The sequence below is a fragment of the Oncorhynchus clarkii genome, unplaced genomic scaffold, assembly GCF_045791955.1.
Source record: "Oncorhynchus clarkii lewisi isolate Uvic-CL-2024 unplaced genomic scaffold, UVic_Ocla_1.0 unplaced_contig_10443_pilon_pilon, whole genome shotgun sequence".
NCBI lineage: Eukaryota > Metazoa > Chordata > Actinopteri > Salmoniformes > Salmonidae > Oncorhynchus > Oncorhynchus clarkii.
The window spans coordinates 1-10,332 of NW_027260411.1; the positions used below are offsets into that span (position 1 = coordinate 1).

Here is a 10,332-nt window from a genome sequence, read left to right on the forward strand (position 1 = left end):
CGTAACATCATCCTTTTCAATAGAAAGTGCAAACATAAAGGCATAACATTAAGTTCTTAACAGTCAGGTCATAACAATAGAAAAGGCATGACATTTTCTTTTTACTTCAGTTGTCATCTTCCTTTTTTAATTTAATTATTTAAGAAAATATATATATTTTAATTAACCGAGGGCAAGTTAACAGTCCCTTGCTTACAGAGTAAGCCTGTCCGGTGGCTTGCACAGCCGACCCACCTGTGAGTAAGTATTGGCTCTGACAGGGGTAGGATTACGGGGCACGAGCTGGAGAGCTTGGTGGGGTTGAAGCCTCACCTTCAGTTGGCCCATGTCTCAATTCTGCGCCCCTTACCCTTAGGCCTGGATTGTGATCCAGCTCATCTAGGTGAGTGTATGGCGTGTCCTGGTTTGTCTGCTCTGCTACGTGCAGATCCACCCGATTGTGACGATAGAGGGAGCCACCAACATCCACCAGGTAAGAATGTGGTGCAACTCTCTGCAGGCATGTGCCCAGCCTCCAAAGTCCTGTGTGGTCTCCTGGCAGCGGTTTCATCCTTATCGTTTCACCCACCTCCAGCTCTGGTAGGTCTCGAGCAGTCCTGTCGTAGAAGCACTTAGCGAGCTGCTTTCTGTGACGCAGTTTGTCCGTGACGCCAACCATGACGCAGGGCTCAAGTAGCTTGTTAGCTACAGGGATGGTAGTCTTCAGACATCTGGACAGAAGGCGTTGTGCTGGGCTGCTGTCCATGTTTTCGGTGGGTGTGTTCCTCCACTGTAAGATCGCTTTCCATGGGTCGTTGCTGTCGCGCAAGGCCCTGCTTAACAGGTTTTTTGCAATCTTGACAGCTGATTCTGCCTTGCCATTTGCTTTTGGGTGTCTTGGAGAGGAGGTCACGTGGTCAAACTCCCATTCTGAGGCGAAACGCTTGAACTGTGCAGGGAATTGTGGGCCATTGTCCGTGATTACCTTGTCAGGCTGACCTTGCCTTGCAAACTGCGCCTTGCAGCGCTTTATGACCGTCTCTGCAGACAAGTCAGGGAGCAGTTCAATTTCACAAAAGTCAGAGTAGTGATCAACGATGAGAAGATAGTCCTTTTGTCTGTGGCTGAATAAGTCCATGCTGACGATTTGCCAGGCCCTTGTGGGCAGTTCGTGTGACATCATCGTTTCCTTTTGCCTTTCATGAGCGTACTCGTTGCATGTGGTACAGTTGCTGACAAAGTCTTTAATTTCTGCTTGTATGTTTGGCCAGTATAATGTTTCACGAGCCTGGCGGTAGCATGCGTCACTTCCAACGTGACTGCAGTGTATGCGGGTAAGCATCTCTGGACATAGTGATTTAGGAATAATGACCTTCTGACCTCTGAACAAGACACCATTTTGCATGCTGATCTCATCTCGAAAGGTCCAGTATTCTCTCACTGTGAAAGGTGTCTCCTCTTTCAGGTATGGCCAACCTGCGAGAGCCATGGACTTCAGTGACTGTAGGTGTTCGTCCTTGTCAGTGTGTTGCCTTATCTGGGCTAGGCGGTGATCTGTGACGTTTAAGTAGTTTGCCTGATTGATCTGTTGGACATCTTGTTGTTCCTGCTGTAGCGAACAGATGGCCTGCCGCTGATAGACAGTGCCTCTGCCTGTACATTGTGTTGTTGCCCTGCTCAGTGTGTCGCTGATGTACATCTCTGGTCCTGGCTTGTAAATGACCTTCAGGCTGTAGTTTTGCAGAGTCAGGAGCATGCTTTGAAGCCTCTTGGGTGCGTTGAGGAGAGGTTTACTGAATATGGCAATGAGTGGTTTGTGGTCAGTTTCAGCGGTGACCAGCTCTCGTCCATATAAGTAGTGATGGAATCGCTGGCAGGAGAAGACAATGCTGAGGCACTCTTTCTCAATTTGTGCATAGTTTTGTTCGGTGGGGGTGAGCGCTCTCGAGGCAAACGCAACGGGCTGGCCATCCTGCATAAGGCAGCATCCAAGTCCCCTTTGGCTGGAGTCGCTCTGGATTGTGACAGGCTTCATGACGTCGTAGTAGCGCAACACTGGCATGGATGAAGCCAGAGATTTCATCTCCTGCACTGCGGCCTCGTGCTTGGGTAGCCAGCGCCATGGTGTGTCTTTGTCCAGCAACCGGCGCAGAGGCTCACAGACTGCTGATAGGTGTGGCATGAACTTTGCAAGATAGTTAGCAAAGCCGATGAGACGCTGTACTCCTTTTGCATCAGACGGGTTTGGCATGTCGAGGATCGCTCTGACCTTGTCTGGGTCCGGCTTCAGGCCTTTTGCCGAGAGAATGTGGCCATGGAAGTGGACGTCTTTCACCTTGAACTGCATCTTCGTCAGGCCAAGGCAAAGCTTAACTGATCGGCAGGGCTCCATCAGTGCCAGGAGCTTCACATCGTGGTCGCGTTCTGCTTCTTCGTCTGTGTCACCACAGCCTACGATCAGGACATCATCGGCGATGGCTTTAATGCCCTTGAGCCCAGCCAGTAACTCGTGCTGCTTGCGTTGGTATATCTCAGGCGCCACTGAGACACCAAACGGGAGCTTGAGCCAGCGTTTCCGACCCCAGGGGGTCCAGAAGGTAGTCATGAAGCTGCTTTCTTCGTCCAGCTTGCATTGAAGGAATGCATCTCGGGCATCCACCAAGGTGAAAATCCTGGCCTTGGGAAGCTTATAGAGGACATCCTCTAGTGTCGGCATGATGTAGTGGGATCGTTTCAGTGCTTGGTTCAGATGCTTTGGGTCGATGCAGACCCTCAGCTTCTCTGGTTTTTTCACTATGACCATATTGCTGATCCAGTCAGTTGGTTCAGTCACAGATGTCATATGGTCATCAGCCTCATACTTGTCCAGCTGGGCCTTCACAGCCACTTTCATTGCAATGGGCACATTGCGAGGAGCACACTGGACTGGAGTGATGCTCTCATCCACTTCAAAGTGTACCTCCCCAGGCACAGATTCAACGGGCATGTTGAATACATCGTCATATCTGCTGAGTAGTTGTTCTTTGGACAGGGGTCCATGCTGGACATGATCCACAATGTGCAGGTCATTTGGTAAAGTGAACTGCATCAGTCCCAGGCGTTCGCATGTAGAGCCTGAGAGGAGAGGATGTTGACTGGTTTTTACAATCTCAAACTCCAGCTTGTGTTTGCGTCCCCGAATAACACATTTGGTCTCAAAGGTGCCCATAGAGCTCATTAGCTCTCCTGAGTACAGCTTTAGTCTAGTATCGCTGGGCAATAGATGTGTGTCAGGTGCCAGATTGATTTTGTCTTTGTAGCTCATTACGTTGCATGTAGCACCGGAATCCAGTTGACATTGTTGTTGCTTGTTGTGTAATCGTAGTGTCACAAACCATTTCTTCCCTCTTGAGTGTACAGCCCCAATGGATTCATGCATGTAAATGTCACTTTCACTGTTCAGCTCTGAACATTGAGTGACATCATCAACACAGTGAATCTTGCCCTCACTCACCCTTCTTTTGCTTTTGAGACACACTTTTGCAAAATTATTATTAGTTCCACAAGCTCTGCATGGTTTTCCGTAGGCAGGGCAGTGCTCTTTGCCACGTGTGTGTATTCCCACAGTATTTACATGTTACGGGGCTCTCTGTGTTCACCGTTCCTTGTGAATTGCTCTGCCTCGATTGGTTTAGTCTGAATGTCTGCCTAGCAACAGCGTGAACAGTATCAACGTCGGAGCGTGGGGTTTCGATTTCCATTGCTCTCATTCTCATGTCAGTGACTTCAGCAGTGCGGCACATTTCAATGGCAGTTACTAATGTTAAGCCTCTCTCTCTCAGTAGACGCCGGCTTGTATCCTCATTTGCAATTCCCAGTACTATTCTGTCACGAATCAATTCATCTTTCAATCCCCCGTATTCACAAGTGGCGGATTTCTCTCTCAAACGGGTTACAAAGTTGTGTACTGACTCACCCTCTTCCTGTTTGCAGCTTCCGAAAACGAACTGCTCGTAAATGAAGTTTCTGGCGGGTTTGAAGTAATTCTCCAATGCATCCAATATATCCTTTGCATCACACTGTTGTCGTGCTGTGAGGGGGAGATTGTGCCGGTAGATATGCCTGCATTCGCTGCCCAATAAACTCCTCAGAGTTGCAGCTTGTACCTCGTTGGGTTTCTCATGTAGACCGGTCGCCAGCGCATAGTCCTCGAATTCATCCCTGAAGTTGTCCCAATTAGTATTCCAGTCCCCTGTGGGAACCATGGGATTTGGCTGTGGAATGTTCGCTGCCATAGCAATGGAATATGAGATTTCTTTGCCTTCAGTCATCGAAGTAGGTAGTGATGCTAGCTAGCCAGCTAACAACGAGGTGATCAGTGTTGTGAGTAGGAAACGGCGTGTGTTCGCATATGGAACGTAACTGCGCCTATACTGTACTTAGCTACAAAAATAACAAACGTGTGTTTTCCGAGCCACTTCTGATACCATGTTTCAGTATGATATGTTGGATAAAGGAATAAAGACAGACACCAATGTCAGGTTCAATAGCCTTGTTTATGCATTGTACAAATCCCTACACATGGAGTCCGGGGAACCGTCCAGCTAGTCGAATACCTATCAACTAGACTCCGTAACAGTAACCACATTCCTATTGCCAATTCCAGAAGGTGGAGGAAGTGGGGCTTGCGGGCACCTCCAATAAGGAAGAAGCCTCCGGGTACTTGGCTCGGTTAACCCCTGGAGCGAGGGCCGAGTGACCGGTGAGCCACTCCACAAAAACATTACTGGGACATCAGTGGTTATGGCCAAAAGGGGTGCTATGTCAGCCTTTGCCGGAAGCCTCTGTGTCCATGAGGGGCTGGGGTTCACCCAGGCTATACCGTCTCACGGACGCACAACTTAGCTTTTCCAAACTAAGCCATCTCCCAAGGGTGAGTATTAAGTTGGCCGATTTGCTCTCTGTCCCCCCCCCCCTACACACTTGTGTAAAACGAGCCTGTTGTGACAGAAGTACCCCCAAGGGGAACTGCCAATCGAGGTACGTCGCTGATTGCCGGAGCCACCGAACACAGAGTGGACCGGGCTTCGGCAAACCTTGGCACATAAACACAATTGTGTCAACCCAAAGTTCCACAGTGTTCACGGGTGTCAAAATGGTTGCGTCTCCCACATGAAAAGTCCCAGCTATCACAGTGGATCTGACAGTCGGGGAACTCGGCTGAGAGTCAGACTCGGCCGACTTCATGTGGTCTGAGTCTGGGCCACCTTCGGCAGTATTACTTATGGCTAGGATGCAGGGATTGAGCTCGGGACAATTCCAGTGTGAGGTATCTGGCCCAAATGTATAACTTGAGGCTCGGGGCGATTGTGGCTACTCTCTGGCATATGATTACACAGGCTGCTTTAAATAATTAACATTTCATTATTTATTTATTTTTCCATGTTTTTGTGATCAAAAAATAACATTTACATTTAAATAAAATTATTTAAGAGTCCTGTTTAAGTAGTATTTTACTATTTTGATACTTTGTGCAAGGCAATTGATAACCATTAAAAACTTTGGATGGGGCCTCCCGAGTGGCGCAGCAGCCTAAGACACTGCATCACAGTGCAAACTGCATTGCTACGGGTGGGTGTTGTTAAGGTGACCAGTAAGGCGGAACTTTACCTAGCAAAGACTTATAGAAGACCTGGAGCCAGTGGGTTTGGCGACGAATATGTAGCGAGGACCAGCCAATGAGAGCATACAGGTCGCAGTGGTGGGTAGTATATGTGGCTTTAGTGACAAAACGTATGGGACTGTGATAGACTGCATCCAATTTGCTAAATAGTGTTGGAGGCTATTTTGTAAATTACATCGCCAAAGTCAAAGATCAGCAGGATAGTCAGTTTTACAAGGGTATGTTTGGCAGCGGGATTGATGGAGTTTTTTTTTGAGAAATAGGAATCCAATTCTTCATTTAATTTTGGATTGAAGATGTGAGTCTGGAAGGAGAGTTTGCAGTCTAGCCAGACACCTAGGTATTTGTAGTTGTTCACATAGAGACTGCCAGAGGTTCGGACAACAGGCCCTCCGATTTAACACACTGAACTCTATCTGAGAAGTAGTAAGTGAACCAGATGAGGCAGTCATTAGAGAAACCAAGGCTGTTGAGTCTGCTGATAAGAATACGGTGATTGACAGAGTCGAAAGCCTTGGCCAGGTCGATGAAGATGGCTGCAGCGTGGCTAAGGTACACCCTTGACCAGCTCGGAAACCGGATTGCTTAGCGGAGAAGGTATAGTGGGATTCAATATGGTGGGTGATCTGTTTGTTCACTTGGCTTTCGAAGACTTTAGAAAGGCAGGGCAGGGTGGGCAGGGCAGGGCAGGGTGGGCAGGGCAGGGCAGGGCAGGATATAGGTCTGTAACAGTTTGGGTCTAGAGTGTCTCCCCCTTTGAAGAGTGGGATGACCGCGGCCGCTTTCAAATCTTTAGGGATCTCAGACGATAAGAAACAGAGATAGGGATTGCACAGATTAGAGATAGGGATTGCAACAATGGCAGATATTTTTAGGAAGAGAATGTCCAGATTGTCTAGTCCAGCTGATTTGTAGGGATCCAAATTTTGCAGCTCTATCAGAACATCAGCTGTCTGGATTTGGGTGAAGGAGAAGCGGGGTGGGGGCTTGGGCCAGTTGCTGCGGGGTTTGCAGAGCTGTTGGCTGGGGTAGCCAAGTGGAAAGCATGGCCAGCTGTTCTCGATTATTGTGGATTTATTGGTGGTGACAGTGTTTCCTAGTCTCAGTGCAGTGGGCAGCTGGGAGGAGGTGCTCTTATTCTCCATGGACTTTACAGTCCCAAAACTTTTGGGAATTATTGCTGCAGGATGAAAATGTATGTTTGAAAAAGCTAGCTTTTACTTTCCTGACTGACTGTGTATATTGGTTCCTGACTTCCCTGAAAAGTTGTATATTGCGGGGACTATTCGAAGCTAGTGCAGTACGCCACAGGATGTTTTCGTGCTGGTCAAGGGCAGTCAAGTCTGGAGTGAACCAAGGGCTATATCTGTTTTTAGCTCTACATTTCTTGAAAGGGGCATGCTTATTTAAGATGGTGAGGAAAGCACTTTTAAAGAACAACCAGGCATCCTCTACTGACGGGAAGAGGTCAATATCCTCCCAGGATACCCGGCCCAGGTCGATTAGAAAGGCCTGCTGGTAGAAGTATTTTAGGGGGCATTTGACAGTGATGATGAGTGGTCGTTTGACCGCGGACCCATAACGGATGCAGGCAATGAGGAGGTGATCGCTGAGATCCTGGTTTAAAACAGCAGAGGTGTATTTAGAGGGAAAGTTGGTCAGGAATATCTATGAGGGTGCCCATGTTTACGGATTTGGGGTTGTACCTGGTAGGTTCCTTGGTAATTTGGGTGAGATTGAGGGCATCTAGTTTAGATTGTAGGACAACCGGGGTGTTAAGCATATTCCAGTTTAGGTCACCTAACAGTACGAACTCTGACAATAGATGGGGGCAATCAATTCACATATAGTGTCCAGGGCAAGACTGAGAGCTGAGGGGTGTCTATAGCAAGCGGCAACAGTGAGGGACTTATTTCTGGAGAGGTGGATTTTTAAAAGTAGAAGCTCGAACTGTTTGGGCATAGACCTGGATAGTATGACAGAACCCTGCAGGCTTTCTCTGCAGTAGATTGCAACTCCACCCCCTTTAGCAGTTCTATCTTAACGAAAATGTTGTAATTGGGGATGGAAATTTCTGAATTTTTGGTGGCCTTCCTAAGCCAGAATTCAGATACGGCAAGGACATCAGGGTTGGCAGAGTGTGCTAAAGTTGTGAATACAGCAAACTTAGGGAGGAGGCTTCTGATGTTAACACGCATGAACCCAAGGCTTTTACGGTTACAGAAGTCAACAAATGGGAGCGCCTGGGGACACACAGGGCCTGGGTTAACTTCTACATCACCAGAGGAACAGAGGAGGAGTAGGATGAGGGTACGGCTAAAGGCTATAAGAACTGGTCTTCTAGTGCATTGGGAACAGAGAAAAAAGGGGCTTAGGGTGCCAGGGGCTTAGGGTGTTGACCTATCTGGACGTTTGGCTGATAGCAGCAGTCGAGGGAACAAGCAGTCTCTAGTGTTATAGAATCCACCAGATGTGGGCGCAGTGGGACTAATTTCCAGCATGTGTGTTGTTGTTTATGTCTGGCTGGCGCCGCATAGTCTAGCTCTCCCCCTCACATAAGCGATATCGATCACCTCCAGCTCATGGCTTCAGCCCATCTGACTGTCCCCATGCACCCCACACTCTGCCCATGCACTGTTGTCATATGTTATAATGTCAACTGTCAGTAATAACTGATATTACACAGTCTGCTTGACAACTTATGTAGTGTGTTATTACATGCTACATAATTTTTTGTTTAATTTAACCTTTATTTAACTAGGCAAGTCAGTTACGAACAAATTCTCATTTACAATGATGGCCTACCCCGGCCAAACCCAGATGATGCTGGGCGAATTGTGTGCCGCCCTATGGGACTCCCAATCACGGCTGGATGTGACACACTCTGGATTCTCAGTTAAGACCAAATTCTTATTTTCAATGATGGCCTAGGAACAGTGGGTTAACGGCCTTGTTCAGGGGCAGAACGATAGATTTGTACCTTGTCAGCTCGGGGATTTGAACTTGCAAACTTTCGGTTACTAGTCCAACACTCTAACCACTAGGCTACTGCCGCCCCAAGGGTAGTGCCTTAGACCATTGTGCCACTTGGGAGCCCGAGTGCTCATTGGCCATTGGACAAAAAAATTACACAAGTTGGAAATTGCAAATTCAACAATGAGTAGTTTGGAATGAATCAGTAGCTAACTGCAAGCGTTGCAAAGCAATCACTAGCCTGCTATTCAATGGAGTAGGTATGTGGTCCAAGTCTGGGTTTAAGGGTCTCTTTTCCATGCTTAAAAGGATAAACATTCAACAACATGGGCCAGAAAAGGTTTAATACATTGGCCATGCTGTCAAACCAGCATGTCTTCTGCCACGTTCAAAACAACTGGAAACTTGGAACTGGGAAATCTCAGACATCAGTGAGTTCAAGACAACTGGGAACCCGGGAAAAAATTAGCCCCCGACTGGGAAAATACTTTTTGAACAGTCATTCAACTCGGAATTCCAAGTCGGGAACTCTAGGCTCTTTCTAGAGCTCCGACCATAAGATCACTTGCGTCAAGTTAGCTAGCACCACTATTTCTTGCTTGCTAGCTATGCATTGTTTTTTTTTTTTATCATTCAAGAACTTGACATAATGTGGCCTTGAAGGCCTAATAAAAGTACAATCATACCATTGTAAGTAATGACTGATTTAGCTAAAGTCCATTCAGTTAATCCATCTTTCCACAGATGCTACCAAGTCTGGATGTTTGTAATAAAGGAGGGAAACCATTGTACACGACCCCTGCCATCAAACATTACACTGTACAAAAGGCCACCCTTTGCATCGCAAGTCATAACTTTTCAGGTAAATGCAGCAACATTACTATAGACTTATGAATGCAATATGATCCTCAAAGTACACATTTCTTTGTAGAGATATACTTCTCAGGTAAACAAATACCCCTGACCATGTCAAGAGCACAGTCACGGTGCCAACCACACACCAATGCAGGAGGGGCCAACCATTTTATCTGTCTGTAATGTGTCCATTAGGAACCCAAAATTGCAGGTTTCCAAAGAGCGATGGCAAGGTGTTGGGCTTAGGATGGGGCTTGTAGCCTATTCTCTCATTGATCATCTGTTCCCGTGTCTTCCCATCCCCTGCTCCACTACCGGCTCCCACCATGTCACTCAACATCGCCACGCCAACAACATCCACCTCATCTCGTTGTTTCTTCCGACTCTCAAGCTCTTTCTTGACACTCTCAAACTCCTCCGTGTAATCCAACTTCAGCTCCAGGCGGGTGGGCTTTCTGTGCAGCATCTTCTACCACTAACGTTAGATTTTGTTGTTGTTTATTTTGGATAGTAGCTAGCCACGCTCTGTAGAATCCGCCATCCTAGCTATGCATAGTTGGGGTCACAGTGGGGCAGCTTGTGCTCATGTCGTGCCACTACGGGTGTGAATGGCTAGCTAGTGGCAATACTATCTAACAAAACACCAAACATTGTTTGGACTGTGTAGAGCAGGGCTCTCAGACACTGTTCCTAGTTACCTAGTCAGTAACCTAACGTAGCAGGCGTATCTAGTCTGTTACCTACCCTTTTTTTTTAATAAACTGTCATTGTTATTGTAGCCTGCACATCTGACTTTTTTTCACACCTGTCCCAAATCCTGTTGTGCCCCAGCAACGTTGATTTTGTTTGTACAATTCTATTTA

General features: G+C 47.3%; 1 pseudogene; it reads right to left on the reverse strand.

Moving 5' to 3' along the window:
* Positions 1-9,638: 9,638 nt before the first annotated feature.
* On the reverse strand, positions 9,639-9,962 carry LOC139401418 (anaphase-promoting complex subunit CDC26 pseudogene; annotated as a pseudogene).
* Between the last annotated feature and the right edge of the window lie 370 nt (positions 9,963-10,332).